Genomic DNA, 22,818 nt, shown 5'->3' on the forward strand with positions numbered 1-22,818 from the left:
CGTGAAGTCCAAGAGACAAGAAGAGAACAGAAGCCCCACCTGGCAAAAGAAAGCGGGTACAACATTATCTGAAATGATTCGGGGTGGGCGAGCACGCGGATAAAAGAATGTAATGTGAGAACTGAGCACAAGCTCGACACACAAAATGAGACATTCAACCCCACACAACCCCCCCGCCAAAAGGTGCCTGCGGGTTTAGGCTTAAATGTACCCTTCCACGGAGAGCCCAAAGGAATCAGTACTGAGTCTGTGGGGACATTGGGGAGAATAGAAATCCTTTGCTTCCACTCTCAGTAGAAGAGACGGCAGTAAAATGGGTTATGGATGTATAGGGCTATTGGAAGAAGCAGATTAAAAGAAAAGAACTTGACTCATTGGCTTTGATTCGAAATCTTTATTATCACAAATGGTGGTTATTAGATAAAGATGCCTCACACATCCTCCGTTCAGTCACAATGGCACTTTCAGCCCATTTCAGCTGGTTATGTGTTCATGCTCTCTCTCAGGGCTAGGTAGTAGCAAAACTTGATGTATGGCCATTATCTGAAGCCTGGCCCAGAAAGATAATGGCCCAAGGTTTACAAGGCATGTGGGAACGATCAATTATACCCCCACAACTGACAGCACAGCAGAACCCCAACACTGGATGGGAGGAAGAGGAAGAGAGATGAAATTGTCTTGGATACCTCCCTCTTTTTGACAGGCAGAAAAAAATCTTTCTTCAGAAGATATTTGGTGTGTCTCAGTGAGTCTTCTGATGCACCTCAACAGCAGTGACATGCACAGAACAAAGCTAGCAAGACTGATTCAAATTAATCAGGAGCCCTCCGTGCATTAAAGGATAGAAACCCAATTATACTAATATCCAAATGAAACTGGCTATTTGCAGTGAGAATTTTGGTGTATTTAAAAACATAGAAATATTATAAGACTATGTTTTTGTTTTAATCCAGGCTGTGGGGTATGGGGTTGCTTCCAATTCTCAACAGTGGCTGACTATGATTGGCCTCGTGCTCTAGCAGGGGCGTGATTTTGCGACCAACAGATAGATTTTGCACGTGTGTAACATTGGGAATGCTGGAGACTTTTCAGAGAACATATAAATGCTAGAGCCCCATAGGAGGCTGATCTGATCTGTGACATACACTAGGTACACTGATAATTGAAGGACATTTTCTGATCTGTGACATAGAGTATGTACACTGATAATTGAGGACATTTTCTCACCTGTGACTTAGACTAGGCAGAATGATAATTGAGGACATTTTCTCACCTGTGTCATAGACTAGGGTAACTGATAATTGGAGGAATTTTTTTTTTGATTTGTGACATACTGTTCTTCTGTCTCTTGCCAGAGTATGTCTGTGCAATGGAAACCTCTCTCACTTATTTTTCTGCATTTCAGGAAGGCAGTTGCCCTATGATGTTTAGACATAGCACCTCCTCTGATGTGTGATGTGCAGTGAGACATTTCCAAAGAGAGTCACTGTGACTTGGGTTGACAAGCAATCACCTTCTGCTACAGTCAACCATTCATAATCTAACATGTTGCCTCGGCTCTTCCAATGCACTTCAGAATGTGGAATTTATTTTTATACAAATGGCCAGCACTGTAACTACATTTCATGACTTTCATTATTCTGTCATTAGACTCGGAACAAGATTTTAGATTTATAAGGTATGTTTCAGTCTAGGTCAGAGAAGGTCTTTTATGTCAACTATAATATCAGGAACTTCCAAATCTACATGTAAAATATGCATTGGGTTAAGGAACCCAATGAGCCTTTTATTATTTTGATCATTCGTACAAAGAATGTCTGTTCCAACTAACTGATACAGACATGAATCGCACTGTTATTGTGTTGTTTCAGTGTCCCCTACTGCATTGCACCTGGACAGAGGTTTCACAATAGTCCAGTTCTGTAGTAAATCACAGTGTTGCATCTCCAAATACAAAAGAATCCCCATCCTCTCTCCTTGAGTTTCTCACTATCAAATTTTGTAATCTATTCTTCAAATCAATATTTATTGTAGGCCAATTATTTACTGAATTCATCTTAAACATTTCAGCATTTTAAAATATAACCTTTATAAAGAAACAGAAGGGCAGAGGATGTTACCATTTGGTAATTAAGAAAACAATAAACGTAAAAATATACATAATGAAAAACGGGACATAAATATTTCTAACCAAGCAACTTAGCTCTGATATGTCCTGAAATGATCACCACTATTTTTATATCAAATATTTATTTTTATTTATTTCTCAATATGTTATGCCATGTTTTAATTTCTGATTATGTGGAATCAGAAATAGAATGTATTATTCTTTAACTCCAAGGAAATAAAATAAATTACTTTCTGAAACATAACCCTGAATATTCTACATTTTCATGAAGAATAAAATAGCGTATAGGTAAAATTATTGTGTCTGTATGTAGATTAGAAATTAAGTCTGTTATAAATATAAAGTTGGGACAAGAACATACCTTACTGTGAAAGGCAAAATAAGCTTGAGTATCTCCTCTGAACTAAGATGCATCATCATCCTTTCTCATCTGTAGGTCTGATTTATAGACACCATTGCTTGATTTTTCATGTACGGACATGAGAAAAAATGAAATTAGTGTCTCAGTTGTTTTTTTTTTTAATATAAACTATGTAGACATCCTGGAAAATATACTGATAAATTTAAACTTCACATCATTTCTTTAGTGGTAAATTAATTTGCTTTTAAAAAAAATGTTGGAAGGGAATTCAAATGGATTTAAGATAAGAGTAACTGCTGTGCAAGTTTCATGACATCATTGGGTCCATGACTCGATGCTGGAAAGTTGGATTCTAGTTATCCACCTGTGAAGTGTAACATATACATGTTCAGACATATATGCAAATAAACATAGAGATGCACACATTCATACATGAAGGCACACACACTACAAAAATATATAATTTCAAAGGTGGTTTTGTTTTGTTTTATTTGCTTTGCTTTCATTTACTAGTAATGACACATGCCTTTAGTTATACCATAAAATCTGAGAAAGGGCTGACAAGAAGGAGGCCAGAACTTCACATGAGAGCTTCAGAGCAGTTAGTACAAGTTTAACATGAAAAACGTGAGAACTTTTCTCAAAATCCTAAGAGCTTGAAATATATGTCAGGGCCTTCCTGGCACACAGTTGGTTATGTCTTTGATCTTCACAACTGAATTTTTTCATTCAAATTTCAGGTACTTCTCTATTGAATGATTTTCAAATAAGCAAACTGTGATTAGTTTTTAGAATTCGTTTTGTGTTCAAATGTAAATCTCCTAAACTCTAACCTTTATCTCTGACTTTCTAAACCAGAAAAAGCATAGGAACATTTGACATATCTGGCCTTATATGTTGTATATTTTCATTTTAAATGGCTTTCTTTTATATCATTATAGTATTCCTGGGATTTACAGATTACCTCCTTGGAATATTAGCAGATACAGACTTAGAACCTTTGGGTCAGACCTTCACAGGTTCTTTCACACAATTTATCATTCCTCTTTCAGGTGACATAAGGAGCTGTTGCTGAGCTGTGGCTAAGACTGAGTGTGGATTACAATAGTGTCGACATCTTTCTCCAATGTGAAGCCATACATGTTCCTTAAACACATTCCTGAAAGATAGTTTCCATAATTCATGGAGTTTTCATTAGATAGCTACATTCTTTCATTTTTGGAGGATGTTATTGAAGACTATTCTGTCATTTATGTCAATTGCTATCCCTCTTTCGTGGGAAATTTCTGTTTCTTTTCTGGATGCTTCTACGAACTATGTTTCTACTATCGCTGGGTTCAGTTTGGTCACCTGGGTTCAGATTTCTTTTTATTTATCATGCCTGAAATTTGTTTGGTTGAGGATTTTATTGTTCTCATTCTACAATTCCTTCATTGTTATGCCTGCAAACTTTTCTCTTCTTATTTTGAATATTCCTCCTTTTAGTCTTCTGTAGACTCATGGGTCTTCCACCTGCATGGAGCCTGGGTATTGCTCATCACGGTTTCACGTGTATGAGCTGTTCTATAGAGTTATTAGTTTTCAATGTCTAAGAGTATAGATTCTAGTTTTTGGTATTTATGAAATTTGCAGAGATCATAACTTCTAGAAAACCATGATATCCTTACCTTTTCATTTTTTAGTTTTTTCTGGGATGATTAAAATAAACAATTTATAGAGAATAAAAAGCATAAGAAAAATGTATATTGTGAACATATTTCTGCAAGAGGTCTCATGTATTGATGCAGCTGAAATAACGAGATTTACCATGCTCTCTGTGACTGCCCCCACATCTCCCTTCTCCTTTCCCCTCAGTGATAGTATTTACTCATTTACTTTTCTTCTTCCCTTACATTTGTTTATTCATTAGTTGTGTGGTCAAATGATACAGTATTCTAGTTAGTTGAGAGGACAATTTTCAGAAGTGACTTATTAGCTTCTGCCATGTGGGTCAAAGGGATTGATATCAGCTGTTCAAGCTCAGCTTGGCATACAACCACCCTTAGCCCGGGAACCATTATGCAATCCCCAAATTTAATATTTCCTAATAATATCTGAGAGCATTTCTATGACTTCAGAATTATTACCTAGACTATTTTAGTCGAAAGTGATCATGTGGGAATTAATTTTGTACATTATAGCCACAGTGCTATAATGCTACCCATTCTTCTATTTTTATGCACTACTCATTAAACTTGTATATGTGTTGTAAAATACCCTGCTTAGCAAACAAGCACAACCTCTGCTGATAGTATTATGTAGCTTCCTTATGTTGATGACTATGTCTCTACATCATTTTATGCTCACTGTTCTGGCATACTGATTTCTCTTTAATTTATATTTATGATGCACATCATGGAGACCCTTTGGTTTTGGCTGTGTGGATGATAGTGATTTCTCTGCTATTATTTCATTGAGGACACAAAAACTTACCAAACATTCACATACTTACATTTATACTGTATATTTTTGTCTGGTGATGTGACTATACTATTATCGTGAGGCAGATTCTAATCTCTAGTGAAATAAAAGTCAAACAGCGTTTAAAAAATTGACTACTTCTCTTCTTTTTATTTATCACTTATTTTCATAGTAAGATACAAAGAAGCCTCTCTCATCCTAGTATTTACTCTGACTTACATAAAAATTTAATTATCAAATTAATTAAAATTATTTTAGTACAGTAGTTTTTCTATGCTTGTAATACCTAGAAGTAATACATTAGACATGTACTTTCTGAACTCTCATGCATACTATAGAGTAAATATATTTATTGTGCATGAGAACTCCACATAAGAGGCTACAAAAATACGTCAGCTGTTAAAGGCTTGTGACCCAACCAAAATATCAATGAAAATGAAATTAGTCACTGTATATTAGGTTTTTGTATTGAAATAGTCACACATTAGCTCTTTGTAATTCTCTACATCATATCAGGTCTAATTATAATGATAGTGAATGAATCCAATTACAAAATTAACCATTATATCTAATACCATATTTGAATTATTTAACATGTGTTTTGGTTTCATCTTCATATTCTATACCAAAGAAAGCATAGTTAGTGCTCTCCTATAATCAAATAGCCACGTTGTCTGCGGTAATCTGGTATATTAGTATAATATCAAAATCGATTTCTTTAGTTCATTTACTTTTGATAGATCTTTTCTCAGCAGAAATGCTTAAATTAAATGTAAATTAAATAAACTCAGTGAATAAAATATAAATCTTTTTTAAAAGAAAAATAATATAGTAAAATAAGTTATCAAACACAAAAATATATCACAAAATTCAAACTCAGATTACCCACAACTAACACCCAGCTCACTGAAAATAAAGACCCTGGACCCATTTTATAAGTAAGTACCCGTGAGCACATGCTTGACAACACTCTATGTTCTTTCTCTCCCTTTACATTCAGGGAGCAGAGGTAATGGTTTCCCCTAAGTTCTCAGAATTATTCATGGTTCTGGTTAAGATGCAAAGAAAAATCTAGAATTCCTGTTGATGGAAGATGAGTTTTTTTTATTTTATTAGCATCCTTAATATATCATAATCGATGAAATTCCAGATTCCTAGTGAAGATGCGTTATATAAATAAATGATGAAGAAAATTCAGTTTAAAATTTTATTATGTTTATTAGAAGAATTTTTCCACTCAATTTCACAATCCATTTTATATAATACAGTCTCTGTCATTCTTCTCAACAGATTCCAGTCAGGATGTATCTTAATACACCACACTTATTCACGTGTATTTTGTATCTATTTGAATCCACCTCCCCATGACAATCCCCTCAATATGTATATTTCATATACAGGAAATGTCTATCCTGATATTTCCATTTATTAGGATGATACTCTCAAGAAGATACAAGCTTCCTGTTTCTGAATGCCCCCAGAGATGACATAGTACCATAACTCTCTGTACCCAAATTCGGTGGGGGAGAAAGCTGGACTCCTAGAATCATGGAAATTCTGATTTAGGGGAATCCATTACCTCTGCTCACATTTATGTGCTTGGAGGAAGCTGCTTACAGCCCAATGTATACAGGAACATAGGAAGAGTAAGGGAGGGGATCATTCCAGTATCTACCTGTGTCCAGAGATGAAAGCCAGTGACCAGGAAAAGTAACACAACTGAGAACACAGGCAAGACCAACCCTTTGAAGAGGACAGGGCAGCAGATGAGGATAGGGATAGAGGGATTATGGATGGAGGCCATACACAAACAGTCTTTATATTTTTCTGTGCCTTTAACAGCTCAATGGCAAGGCCACTTCCTAACCTCCAAGTGGCTGAACTATCCCCCACTGATATTCACACGTTATTATTTGCTAAAATCTATATCCCATCTCTCTTGCACTGGACACCATTGGGCAGATCGCCTGGGTCAGCTTATTCTCATGGTCTTCTATGTCAGCTGCTTCTCTGTACTGAAAGTCTGTCCTGGAGAATCTCCATGTCTTCTTCCTCTCTGTACCTTTGTCCAAGCGTCCTGAAACTCCTGCTCTGTCTGTCCTGCCTAGACACTGGCTATCAATATCTCTATTATCCAATCAGAACCAACTGAGGCAGGGTCCCTGATTCCTAAGTTTAGGACAGTATGAGAAGCATGAAAATAAAGTCAACTGCAATAACTATTTGTATGTGACTTTCTGGGAACAATATTTCCCAAACAAGAAAGAGATACCTGTTAAAGTACTAGAATCAAAGAAAATATCAAGTAGACACATAATAATAATAATAACAATAATAAAAACAGTAAATATTAATAATAATAGAATTAATATAATAAAAGTGATGATAAAATAATAATAAATATAATTATAATAATTATAATAATGAATAATAATAAAAATAAAGTCATCATCATCATAATTATCATCATCAAAGCCTAATGAACAGAGAAATAAAAATACAAAAACTGTGAAGGAAAAAGACTAAGTCACACGTAAAGCTGATCACATGAACTAACACCTGAATCTTCATTGGATATTCTAAAATATAAATGGGCTTGGATCACCTTTCAAAACGTTTTCAAAGAATACAGATACTACCCTAGAATTTATTACTGAGGAAATGTATCAATCACATCAACAGAAGAGGAGAAACTTTACATAGCATAATCACCAGGAAGCCATGTCTCTTCAGCGATCTTAATCTAAAAATGGGAAACCGCATTCTGAAAATAAGGGATATTCTCAAGAGGACAGAGTTGGTAAATAACCCTGTAGTAATTCTTCGGAAGAGGGAAAAAGTATGTGGCAACAACAAAATAAAAAAAACCGATGAATACTCCTCCGTAATAACGCTAACCATAGGGATTTAGCTCAGTGGTAAAGCGCTTGTCTAGCAAGTGCAAGGCCCTGGGTTCGGTCCCCAGCTCCAAAAGAAAAAAAAAATAACGCTAAGGATTAACTGTCCGACACGAATAATATACAGGCTATCAGTTTGTATAAGAAAACATGTTTATTTCTCCTGCATCTAAATAGTACATTTGTTTTAGATACAATTGCATACTCCTGTTTAGAATGCAATTCCCCACATTTCTTTTTTTCTTTTTTCTTTTTTTTTCGTAAGTATATTTATTGTTCATTAATTTTTTTATAAAGATCTAGAAGATTTACTGTTTAATTGTAAGTATAGAATTTTCATGTAAATGTATTTTTTTTCTTTTTTTGGGGGGGGGCATATTCCTGTCCCCATCATCCGCCCATTACCGCCCTCCCCCCAACAATCACGTTCACTGGGGTTCAGTCTTAATAGGAACGAGGGCTTCCCCTTCCACTGGTGATCTTACTAGGCTATACATTGCTAACTATGAGGTCAGAGTCCAGGGTAGTCCATGTATAGTCTTTAGGTAGTGGCTTAGTCCCTGGAAGCTCTGGTTGCTTGGCATTGTTGTTCATAAGGGGTCTCGAGCCCCTTCAAGCTCTTCCAGTTCTTTCTCTGATTTCTTGAATGATGGTCCTGTTCTCAGTTCAATGGTTTGCTGCTGGCATTCGCCTCTGTATTTCCTGTATTCTGGTTGTGTCTCTCAGGAGAGATCTACATCCGCTTCCTGTCAGTCTGAATTTCTCTGCTTCATCCATCTTGTCTAATTGGGTCACTGTATATGTATGAGACGCATGTGGGGCAGGCTCTGAATGGGTGTTCCTTCAGTCTCTGTTTTAATCTTTGCCTCCCAATTCCCTGCCAAGGGTATTCTTGTTCCCCTTTTAAAGAAGGAGTGAAGCATTCACATTTTGATCATCCATCTTGAGTTTCATTTGTTTTAGGCATCTAGGGTAATTCAAGCATTTGGGCTAATAGCCACTTATCAATGAGAGCATAACATTTGTGTTTTTCTGTGGTTGTGTTACCTCACTCAGGATGATATTTTCCATTTCCCTCCATTTCCCTATGAAATACATAAAGTCATTGTTTTTGATAGCTGAGTAGTATTCCTTTTCATAGATTTACCACCTATCATAAGGCAATATTTTATATGCTAGAAAGTTTACTTTTGGGAGAACATTATTTTGTATATTTAATTCATCCGTTTTCATTAATTTTATCTGAAAGAATATTATATGCTAATATGTTTAAATTATAGGTAACTCTGTTTGTGTGTGTGTGTGTGTGTGTGTGTGTGTGTGTGTGTGTTTGATAATTCAACTCTAATATGACCAGGAAAATGCTTTAGTGATAATGATAATTTATGGGCACTGAGAATTTTTGTATATACTTTATATATAAACTATATATACATATATATATATATATATATATACTTTATATATATGAAAATATATTATGTATATTTTTTCAAAGCACTGTTTAGATATGTATATTAAATTAAGCCTTCTATTTGCAGTTTTAGCTTTTTCTAACACTAATTTTAATCTTATTAGTGTCTAGAAAGAAATACATGGAAGCATGCATCATCTCAACTTCAAATGTAGGTACACTCAATGTTATGTCTTCCTTTTAAACATGATTGTTCATCTTTGTTCCATTATATATATATATATATATATATATATATATATATATATATATTTAAATTGCTCTATTTATATTAGAAATGTGTGCTACATTGTATATTTGTATTCATTGATGACTTCCTTCTGTGAACAAATTTTAAGAATAAATGACTTCTGTACATTATTATAAAATCTAAGATCGGCCACAGACACCGCCGGACCCTGAAGGAAACAGACCGGATAAACAGTTCTCTGCACCCAAATCCCGTGGGAGGGAGAGCTAAACTTTCAGAGAGGCAGACAGGCCTGGGAAACCAGAAGAGACTGCTCCCTGCACACACATCTCGGACGCCAGAGGAAAAAGCCAAAGACCATCTGGAACCCTGGTGCACTGAAGCTCCCGGAAGGGGCGGCACAGGTCTTCCTGGTTGCTGCCGCTGCAGAGAGCCCCTGGGCAGCACCCCACGAGCGAACTTGAGCCTCGGGATCACAGGTAAGACCAAATTTTCTGCTGCAAGAAAGCTGCCTGGTGAGCTTGGGACACACGGAAGCAGAATTTCTCTAGAACCGGGCACGTTCTGTGTTTACCGGAAGTCCCACACCCGCGGATCCCGGCCCGCAGCAGCTCTCTGCTCCCAGACCCGGTGAGAGAGAGACCCAACCGCCTGGTCAGGTGGGCACTCCTGAGGCTGCAGAGCGGAAGAGACCACCAAAACTGCTCACCCCTGCCCACATCCCTGGCCCAAGAGGAAACTGTATAAGGCCTCTGGGCTCCCGTGGGGGAGGGCCCAGGAGCGGCAGGACCCCTGCCACAGACACCGCCGGACCCTGAAGGAAACAGACCGGATAAACAGTTCTCTGCACCCAAATCCCGTGGGAGGGAGAGCTAAACCTTCAGAGAGGCAGACAGGCCTGGGAAACCAGAAGAGACTGCTCCCTGCACACACATCTCGGACGCCAGAGGAAAAAGCCAAAGACCATCTGGAACCCTGGTGCACTGAAGCTCCCGGAAGGGGCGGCACAGGTCTTCCTGGTTGCTGACGCTGCAGAGAGCCCCTGGACAGCACCCCACGAGCAAACCTGAGCCTCGGGACCACAGGTAAGACCAAATTTTCTGCTGCAAGAAAGCTGCCTGGTGAACTAAAGACACAGGCCCACAGGAACAGCTGAAGACCTGTAGAGAGGAAAAACTACACGCCCGAAAGCAGAACACTCTGTCCCCATAACTGACTGAAAGAGAGGAAAACAGGTCTACAGCACTCCTGACACACAGGCTTATAGGACAGTCTAGCCACTGTCAGAAATAGCAGAACAAAGTAACACTAGAGATAATCTGATGGCGAGAGGCAAGCGCAGGAACCCAAGCAACAGAAACCAAGACTACATGCCATCATCGGAGCCCAATTCTCCCACCAAAACAAACATGGAATATCCAAACACACCAGAAAAGCAAGATCTAGTTTCAAAATCATATTTGATCATGATGCTGGAGGACTTCAGGAAAGACCTGAACACACTTAGGGAAGCACAGGAAAACATTAATAAACAAGTAAAAGCCTACAGAGAGGAATCGCAAAAATCCCTGAAAGAATTCCAGGAAAACACAATCAAACAGTTGAAGGAATTAAAAATGGAAATAGAAGCAATCAAGAAAGAACACATGGAAACAACCCTGGATATAGAAAACCAAAAGAAGAGACAAGGAGCCGTAGATACAAGCTTCACCAACAGAATACAAGAGATGGAAGAGAGAATCTCAGGAGCAGAAGATTCCATAGAAATCATTGACTCAACTGTCAAAGATAATGTAAAGCGGAAAAAGCTACTGGTCCAAAACATACAGGAAATCCAGGACTCAATGAGAAGATCAAACCTAAGGATAATAGGTATAGAAGAGAGTGAAGACTCCCAGCTCAAAGGACCAGTAAATATCTTCAACAAAATCATAGAAGAAAACTTCCCTAACCTAAAAAAAGAGATACCCATAGACATACAAGAAGCCTACAGAACTCCAAATAGATTGGACCAGAAAAGAAACACCTCCCGTCACATAATTGTCAAAACACCAAACGCACAAAATAAAGAAAGAATATTAAAAGCAGTAAGGGAAAAAGGTCAAGTAACATATAAAGGGAGACCTATCAGAATCACACCAGACTTCTCGCCAGAAACTATGAAGGCCAGAAGATCCTGGACTGATGTTATACAGACCCTAAGAGAACACAAATGCCAGCCCAGATTACTGTATCCAGCAAAACTCTCAATTAACATTGATGGAGAAACCAAGATATTCCATGACAAAACCAAATTTACACAATATCTTTCTACAAATCCAGCACTACAAAGGATAATAAATGGTAAAGCCCAACATAAGGAGGCAAGCTATACCCTAGAAGAAGCAAGAAACTAATCGTCTTGGCAACAAAACAAAGAGAATGAAAGCACACAAACATAACCTCACATCAAATATGAATATAACGAGAAGCAATAATCACTATTCCTTAATATCTCTCAATATCAATGGCCTAAACTCCCCAATAAAAAGACATAGATTAACAAACTGGATACGCAACGAGGACCCTGCATTCTGCTGCCTACAGGAAACACACCTCAGAGACAAAGACAGACACTATCTCAGAGTGAAAGGCTGGAAAACAACTTTCCAAGCAAATGGTCAGAAGAAGCAAGCTGGAGTAGCCATTCTAATATCAAATAAAATCAATTTCCAACTAAAAGTCATCAAAAAAGATAAGGAAGGACACTTCATATTCATCAAAGGAAAAATCAACCAAGATGAACTCTCAATCCTAAATATCTATGCCCCAAATACAAGGGCACCTACATATGTAAAAGAAACCTTACTAAAGCTCAAAACACACATTGCACCTCACACAATAATAGTGGGAGATTTCAACACCCCACTCTCATCAATGGACAGATCATGGAAACAGAAATTAAACAGTGATGTAGACAAAGAGAAGTCATGAGCCAAATGGACTTAACGGATATTTATAGAACATTCTATCCTAAAGCAAAAGGATATACCTTCTTCTCAGCTCCTCATGGTACTTTCTCCAAAATTGACCATATAATTGGTCAAAAAACGGGCCTCAACAGGTACAGAAAGATAGAAATAATCCCATGCGTGCTATCGGACCACCACGGCCTAAAACTGGTCTTCAATAACAATAAGGGAAGAATGCCCACATATACGTGGAAATTGAACAATGCTCTACTCAATGATAACCTGGTCAAGGAAGAAATAAAGAAAGAAATTAAAAACTTTTTAGAATTTAATGAAAATGAAGATACAACATACTCAAACTTATGGGACACAATGAAAGCTGTGCTAAGAGGAAAACTCATAGCGCTGAGTGCCTGCAGAAAGAAACAGGAAAGAGCATATGTCAGCAGCTTGACAGCACACCTAAAAGCTCTAGAACAAAAAGAAGCAAATACACCCAGGAGGAGTAGAAGGCAGGAAATAATCAAACTCAGAGCTGAAATCAACCAAGTAGAAACAAAAAGGACCATAGAAAGAATCAACAGAACCAAAAGTTGGTTCTTTGAGAAAATCAACAAGATAGATAAACCCTTAGCCAGACTAACGAGAGGACACAGAGAGTGTGTCCAAATTAACAAAATCAGAAATGAAAAGGGAGACATAACTACAGATTCGGAGGAAATTCAAAAAATCATCAGATCTTACTATAAAAACCTATATTCAACAAAATTTGAAAATCTTCAGGAAATGGACAATTTCCTAGACAGATACCAGGTATCGAAGTTAAATCAGGAACAGATAAACCAGTTAAACAACCCCATAACTCCTAAGGAAATAGAAGCAGTCATTAAAGGTCTCCCAACCAAAAAGAGCCCAGGTCCAGACGGGTTTAGTGCAGAATTCTATCAAACCTTCATAGAAGACCTCATACCAATATTATCCAAACTATTCCACAAAATTGAAACAGATGGAGCCCTACCGAATTCCTTCTATGAAGCCACAATTACTCTTATACCTAAACCACACAAAGACACAACAAAGAAAGAGAACTTCAGACCAATTTCCCTTATGAATATCGACGCAAAAATACTCAATAAAATTCTGGCAAACCGAATTCAAGAGCACATCAAAACAATCATCCACCATGATCAAGTAGGCTTCATCCCAGGCATGCAGGGATGGTTTAATATACGGAAAACCATCAACGTGATCCATTATATAAACAAACTGAAAGAACAGAACCACATGATCATTTCATTAGATGCTGAGAAAGCATTTGACAAAATTCAACACCCCTTCATGATAAAAGTCCTGGAAAGAATAGGAATTCAAGGCCCATACCTAAACATAGTAAAAGCCATATACAGCAAACCAGTTGCTAACATTAAACTAAATGGAGAGAAACTTGAAGCAATCCCACTAAAATCAGGGACTAGACAAGGCTGCCCACTCTCTCCCTACTTATTCAATATAGTTTTTGAAGTTCTAGCCAGAGCAATCAGACAACAAAAGGAGATCAAGGGGATAAAGATCGGAAAAGAAGAGGTCAAAATATCACTATTTGCAGATGACATGATAGTATATTTAAGTGATCCCAAAAGTTCCACCAGAGAACTACTAAAGCTGATAAACAACTTCAGCAAAGTGGCTGGGTATAAAATTAACTCAAATAAATCAGTTGCCTTCCTCTATACAAAAGAGAAACAAGCCGAGAAAGAAATTAGGGAAACGACACCCTTCATAATAGACCCAAATAATATAAAGTACCTCGGTGTGACTTTAACCAAGCAAGTAAAAGATCTGTACAATAAGAACTTCAAGACACTGAGGAAAGAAATTGAAGAAGACCTCAGAAGATGGAAAGATCTCCCATGCTCATGGATTGGCAGGATTAATATAGTAAAAATGGCCATTTTACCAAAAGCAATCTACAGATTCAATGCAATCCCCATCAAAATACCAATCCAATTCTTCAAAGAGTTAGACAGAACAATTTGCAAATTCATCTGGAATAACAAAAAACCCAGGATAGCTAAAGCTATCCTCAACAATAAAAGGACTTCAGGGGGAATCACTATCCCTGAACTCAAGCAGTATTACAGAGCAATAGTGATAAAAACTGCATGGTATTGGTACAGAGACAGACAGATAGACCAAAGGAATAGAATTGAAGACCCAGAAATGAACCCACACACCTATGGTCACTTGATTTTTGACAAAGGAGCCAAAACCATCCAATGGAAAAAAGATAGCATTTTCAGCAAATGGTGCTGGTTCAACTGGAGGGCAACATGTAGAAGAATGCAGATCGATCCATCCTTATCACCCTGTACAAAGCTTAAGTCCAAGTGGATCAAGGACCTCCACATCAAACCAGACACACTCAAACTAATAGAAGAAAAACTAGGGAAGCATCTGGAACACATGGGCACTGGAAAAAATTTCCTGAACAGAACACCAATGGCTTATGCTCTAAGATCAAGAATCGACAAATGGGATCTCATAAAACTGCAAAGCTTCTGTAAGGCAAAGGACACTGTGGTTAGGACAAAACGGCAACCAACAGATTGGGAAAAGATCTTTACCAATCCTACAACAGATAGAGGCCTTATTTCCAAAATATACAAAGAACTCAAGAAGTTAGACCGCAGGGAAACAAATAACCCTATTAAAAAATGGGGTTCAGAGCTAAACAAAGAATTCACAGCTGAGGAATGCCGAATGGCTGAGAAACACCTAAAGAAATGTTCAACATCTTTAGTCATAAGGGAAATGCAAATCAAAACAACCCTGAGATTTCACCTCACACCAGTGCGATTGGCTAAGATCAAAAACTCAGGTGACAGCAGATGCTGGCGAGGATGTGGAGAAAGAGGAACACTCCTCCATTGTTGGTGGGATTGCAGACTGGTAAAACCATTCTGGAAATCAGTCTGGAGGTTCCTCAGAAAATTGGACATTGAACTGCCTGAGGATCCAGCTATACCTCTCTTGGGCATATACCCAAAAGATGCCTCAACATATAAAAGAGACACGTGCTCCACTATGTTCATCGCAGCCTTATTTATAATAGCCAGAAAATGGAAAGAACCCAGATGCCCTTCAACAGAGGAATGGATACAGAAAATGTGGTACATCTACACAATGGAATATTACTCAGCTATCAAAAACAACGAGTTTATGAAATTCGTAGGCAAATGGTTGGAACTGGAAAATATCATCCTGAGTGAGCTAACCCAATCACAGAAAGACATACATGGTATGCACTCATTGATAAGTGGCTATTAGCCCAAATGCTTGAATTACCCTAGATCCCTAGAACAAACGAAACTCAAGACGGATGATCAAAATGTGAATGCTTCACTCCTTCTTTAAATGAGGAAAAAGAATACCCTTGGCAGGGAAGGGAGAGGCAAAGATTAAAACAGAGACTGAAGGAACACCCATTCAGAGCCTGCCCCACAGGTGGCCCATACATATACAGCCACCCTATTAGACAAGATGGATGAAGCAAAGAAGTGCAGACCGACAGGAGCCGGATGTAGATCGCTCCTGAGAGACACAGCCAGAATACAGCAAATATAGAGGCGAATGCCAGCAGCAAACCACTGAACTGAGAATAGGTCCCCTATTGAAGGAATCAGAGAAAGAACTGGAAGAGCTTGAAGGGGCTCCAGACCCCAAAAGTACAACAATGCCAAGCAACCAGAGCTTCCAGGGACTAAGCCACTACCTAAAGACTATACATGGACTGACCCTGGACTCTGACCCCATAGGTAGCAATGAATATACTAGTAAGAGCACCAGTGGAAGGGGAAGCCCTGGGTCCTGCTAAGACTGAACCCCCAGTGAACTAGTCTATGGGGGGAGGGCGGCAATGGGGGGAGGGTTGGGAGGGGAACACCCATAAGGAAGGGGAGGGGGGAGGGGGATGTTTGCCCGGAAACCGGGAAAGGGAATAACACTCGAAATGTATATAAGAAATACTCAAGTTAATAAAAAAAAAAAAATCTAAGATCATTGAGATTTTCCGAAATCAAATACCATAATGCATAAATATAAGAATCATTTCCTGTCTGTGGCTATTAACAAAAAAATTTAATAAAAAAACTCCTATAAACAAATTTTGATATTATCCATGAAAGTTTCTTCAAGGAGTTGTCCAACTTTTAAAAAAGGGAAGTCACCAATTATGTCAATACATTTTTCATTCTATATTCCTTTAAATTGTAAAATACATTTTTATTTATATAAGTCATAACAACAAGGGAAATATTATATAGACAGCAAAAGAGACCTAAGGATAATAGTACCAAACTCTAATATTTGGATCAATATCAGAAATGGGAAATGATAATTGCTGTATTATTAATTTAATGAGACAAGATATCACTTTTATTTAATAATTTTTCCTGAATATTTTATGTATTTACATTTCAAATGTTATTTCCTTTCCTTTTTCTCCCATAACATCCCTGCCCGTCTCCTGTGAGGATGTTCCAATTCCCACCAATCAACTTCAACCTCAATTCTCTGGCATTACCCTACATCGGGGATACAAGCCTTCACAGGATTAAGGGGTTTTTCTTTCAGTGATGTTTGAACAAGCAATCCTCTGCCACGTATGTGGCTGGAGTCATGGGTCCCTCAATCTGTACTCACTAGTGGGTGGGTTAATCCCTCGAATTTCTGGTGGGTCTGGTTGGTTGATATTGTTGTTCTTCCTGGGGTTTTGCAAACCCCTTCAGCTCATTAAGTATACTCTCTAACAACTTCATTGAACCCCCTTGTTCAATCCAATGTTTAGCTACAATCATCCTCACCAGTGTCAGTAGAGTTCTGTCAGTGTCTCTCAGGAGACATCCATATCTGATTCCTGTCAACAAGGACTTGGTGGCATCAGCAATAGTGACTGGTTTATGTGACTGCATATGGGACAGATCCACACATGGGGCAGTCTCTGGTTGACCCTTTCTTCAGTCCCTGCTTAACTCTTTATCCTTGAATTTCCTCCCATGAATATTTTTTATCCCTTCTAAGAAGGAATGCCACATCTGCATGTTGGTCTTCTTCCTGTGTGGGCTTCATATGACCAGTGAATTTTTTCTTATGTATTCCACACTTTTGGGCTGATACACACTTCCAATAAAGGTATACCATTTGTGTTCCTTTGTAACTGGGTTACCTCACACAGATTGATAATTTTTGGTCTATCCTAAGAATTTTATGCAAACATTGTTTTTGATAGGTTAGAAGAACACACATGTGTAAGTATTTCATTTATCCATTACTATGTTGAGGGACATCTGGTTTCTTTTCAGCTTCTGGCTATTATAAAAAAGAAAGGTTGCTCTCAACCTGTAGCATCATGTGTCCTTCTTATATGTTGGAGCATATTTTTGGGTATATATCAAAGAAATGGGATTGTGGTATCCTCAGGTAGTACTATGTACAACTTTGTGAGAAAACTCCAGACTGTTCTCCAGAATGGTTAAACAAGCTTGCAACCTGACCTACAATGGAGGAGAGTTCCTCTTTCTCCACCTCCTTGCCAGAATCTCTTGTGAATTTCTTAACTTAGCCTTTCTGAGTTGCGTGCTGTGTTACCTCAGTATTTGTTGATTTGCATTTACCTGATGGATAAGGATGTTAATATTCCTCAGTAGAGAAATCTTTGTTTAGTGCTATTCACCATTTTTGAAAGGACTATTTGATATTCTGGAGTCTAACTCCTTGAGTCTTTGTATAGATTGATTTTAGCCCTCTATCAGATAGAAGATTGGTAAAGATCTTTTCTTACCCTATTGATTTTACCTTTTTCCAAATTCCAGTGTCCTATGGCTTACAAAAGCTTTATGAAGTACCATTTGTCAATTCTCGATCTTGGAGCAAAGCCATTGGTGTTCTGTTCAGTAAATTTCCCCACTTTTTCTTCTATTAGTTTAAGATTATATGTTTCTTGTGGACATACTTGATCCACTTCGACTTGAGCTTTGTACAGGGCGATAAGTATTGATTGATTTCCATTCTTCTACATGCTACCCTCCAGTTTAATGAGAACCATTTGTGGAAAATGTTGTTGATCCATTGGATGGTTTCGGTTCATTTTCAAATATCAAGTGGCCATAGGTGTGTGCCTTCATTTCTGGTCCTTCAATTATATTCCATTGACCTTTCTGACTGTCTCTTTACCATTTCCATTCAATTTGTATTATTATTGTTCTGTGATACAGCTTGAAGTCATCGATAGTGATTGCCCCAGAAGTTCTTATATTGTTGATGAACGTTTTATCTATCATGGGGTTCTTGTTATTCCAACTGAATTTTCAAATTGTTCTTTCTAACTCTGTGAAGAATTGAGTTGGAATTTTGATGGTGATTGTCTTGAATCTGTTGATTGCTTTAGGCAAGATGACAATTTTTACAATATTAACCCTGCACATGCATGAACATGAGAAATTTTTCCATCTTCTGCGATCTTCAATATTTTTTTAGAGACTTGAAGTTCCTGTCATACAGAACTTTCACTTGCTTGTTTAGAGTCAACCTGAGGTATTTCTTTATTATTTGTGACTATTTTGAAGGCTGTCATTACCTTAACTTCACCTCCAAATGTTCATCCTTGAAGTAGAATGCTACTGATTTGTTTGAGTTAAGTTTATATCCAGCCACTTTGCTGAAGTTGTTTATCAGCTGAAGGAGTATTCTGGTTGAATTTTTGGGGTCACTAAAATTTACAATCACATCATCTAAAATTGTGATATTTTAAGTTCTTGCTTTCTAAATTTTTCCGTTTTCCCACGTGTTTCTGTCTAATTTTTGTGGATAAGAATTCCAGAACTATATTGATGGGGTAAGTAGAGATTAGGCAACCATTTCTAGTCCGTGATTTTTGTGGTATTGCTTAAAGTTTATCTCCAGTAAGTTTGATGTTGGCAACTTTTTTTTTTGTAATATTGCTTTTACTATGTTTAAGAATGGGCGTTGAATTCCTAATATTTTCCAAGACATCTAACATGAAGAAATATATTTTTCAAATTTTTTTGTCAGCATCTAAAAAAGATGATCATTTATTCCCCCCCTGGAGTTTATTTACATAATTGATTCTTCTATGTGCTGACATCCAGTTGAACCCTAATTTCTTGAAAATTCTGTCTTTTTTCCATTTCATAGTTTTAGCACCTTGGTCAAAGACAAAGTGACCATAGGTGTATGCATTCATTTCTGGATCTTCAGGCTAGGATATCTGGTGAAATTTTCAATTATTATGGATGGAGAAACCAAGACATTCCATGACAATGCCAAATGTACACAACATCTTTCCACAAATCCAACCCTACAATTGATAGTAGATGGAAACTTCCAACACAATGATGGAAACTACACCTTAGCAAAAACTAGGAATTAATCTTTCAACAAACCCAAAAGATGATAGCCACACAATTGTAATTACATTCTAACAACAAAAATAACAGGAAGCTACAGTCCATTTCATTTAATATCTCTTATCATCAATGGACACAATTCCCCAAATAAAAAGACATAAACTAAAAGACTGAATATGTAAAGAAGATCCAAGATTTTGCTGCATACAGGAAATACACCTTAGAGACAAAGACAGAGTATCTCAGGGTAAAAGGATGGAGAAAAATTCTAAGCAAATGTTCCCAAGAAAAAGCTGGAGTAGCCCCTTTCTAATATTGAACAACATTGACTTTCAACAAAAAGTTATCAAAATGACAAGGAAGGGAACCATACTTGTCAAAGAAAAAATAATACTAAGATGAACTTTCAATTCTGAACAACTATATTTCAAATGCAAGGAAACCTAAATTCATAAAAGCAACATAACTATACCTCAAAACAAATATTGGTCTACACACAATAAAGTGTTGGAGACTTCAAATCTGCACTCTCAACAACGGACAATTTATAGAAACTGAAACTAAACAGATATGGTTAAAATAACAGAAGTCATTTTAATAACTTAAAAAAATACAAATGGTTTTAACAGATATTTAGGTAACATTTCATCCTGAATCAGAAGAATATACCTTTTCCTATGCACCTCACTGTAACTTCTCCGAATTTGACCATATACTCATTCACATAAGAGTCCTCAATTGATACCAGAATATTGAAGTAATCCTATGCATCCTATCAGATCACCATGGACTAGGGCTACTCTTCAATATTTTATTATTTTTTGAATTTCTTTAAATTATCGATGATTTATTTATGTGGTGTTTTTGAAACATCATCTTTGTTGATAGTTTAAAGACTGGATTAAACCTAGTGGTAGTTCTTCCATTTTTGCCTCTACAGTAGCAAGAATGTTTTCTCCATTCCAATCTTGGTTTATATACTACATTTTGAGTTAACTCTTTGTGCACACATTGCATTTAATGTTTTCCTCTTAGTTTGAATCTATATTTGTATTATCTAACCTTACAAATTTGTAATTTTATAATGAAATTTTTATTTTCATAATTTCTGACTATAACTTTTGATCTCATTTTGCTTATATTTTTTTCTCCATTTTAAATGCATTTTTTTCTTTGTGAATACTTTTCCCTCTTTATGTATGTTAGTGCCTTTATGGGATTTTGTTATTGTTTATCAATGTAATATGCAATTTATTCACAGCAGCAGCCATATATGAAGGAGAATACAAGAGTTAAATATCTATTTCAATAGTATGGATTACTTATTAAAAAAAAAGAATCTCTGAAACAAAGATCAGTGACGAATTTCACACTACACTTCCCCTATGGTCCCAGCATGCAATAATGCTAGGTAGTGTGCTGTGCTCATGTGGTGGTGGGAAATAATTTACGGAAGAGTAAAACCACATACCACAGATAATTTAAAGAATCCCTTTCCCCCTACACACAGATATATAATGGGATTATAGCGTGGTCAATGCAATTAATGGAGCGGAAGTTAACAACTATGTTGCTACAAGAAAGTGATGGCAAGAATTTCAAACCATGGTCAACTATATAGTTGTGAACATTTGTTCCCAAAATTGTGGTTTGTTCCTCAGGACAATAATAGCTGGACTGAATCCACCTTTTATCTATACAAAGTGGGGAACCATTTCCCTAATGGTAATGATGAAGACAAAAAAAATAACAAAAGTTTATATTAATAGAAGCAAACCATTAACGCAAACTACCACAAACAAGTTTATGTTCTAACCAGAAAAGGCACCAAAACTAAAGTCACATTTCAGCACACTATGTGAAGACAAAAGTGAGTGGGCCATCGTCTTTCTCCCTTTCATGTTTTTCAAGTACTTTACAGAAACTGGAATCTCAGACTGCTTTTCCATGAATTATTAACGGTTTTTACAGGCCTCATGTATTAAAATACCATTTGAAAGTATTGATACCTGCTTTCTAGGTTTTTTCCAAGTTCACAAACTTCTTGGACTAAAGATCCAAAATGTAAGTAGGCCCAATCCTGAGCTGTAAAACTATGACAAGGGAATAATGACAAATATTTTCCAGGCCCAAGCACTAAAGTACTATAGTATTGAGTACAGTGATCTAAATTAATTCAAATAGCTCAAGAGAGTAGGAAGATACATCTAAAAATGGGTGAGAAAAATGTAGAAGAATCAATTCCTTCCTCGTGTATGCCAGCATTTACAGATCTGCAGTAAGTTCTAAGAGGCAGTATTCAAGTAGCAATGGGAAGAAAGAACTCAGGACAAGACAGGGAGATAAATTAGCATGGTGGGTTTATGTAAGAGAAACAGTTACAAATGAAAATGTCTTGTAAAATTAAAAAGAGTTGTTTTTTTTTCCCATTATTTTCTCGTTCCAATCAAAACAGACATCCATGAATAATTCTCCTCTAAGGCTTTCTTAAAACAGGTTAAACAAAAATTAACATAAACAATTAAATGTTTGAAAATGAAAAAAAAGAAAAAAAAAACCTTGCGTATGTTTCAGAGCAGGATCACAGGGAGATGAGCTGAATCTGGTGAAGATTAAACCAAGAGTGGCAAGCAGGAACTAGAATTAAGAACTGCATGAGAAAGGCTGTGGAGTAGTGACAGGAACATGGCCAGGCCTGACAGATAAGGCTGGGCCCTTTAAAGGGGCACAGAATGAGGTAAGAATGTATTTCAAATAAAGCAGCACCTTTCCTTTCTTTCACCTCAAGTATCCCATCCCCGAAAAAAAACATTTTGATAATAATACAGAAGAGTTATGGTATTTCACTCACTTCCCATTTGCTTTTAACCCTCTCTCCGAATTCAGGAAATACGAACACTTCAAATTTCCAAGAAGAAAAATTCATCGCCAGG

Source organism: Rattus norvegicus, chromosome 11 (assembly GCF_036323735.1).
Source record: "Rattus norvegicus strain BN/NHsdMcwi chromosome 11, GRCr8, whole genome shotgun sequence".
Classification (NCBI taxonomy): domain Eukaryota; kingdom Metazoa; phylum Chordata; class Mammalia; order Rodentia; family Muridae; genus Rattus; species Rattus norvegicus.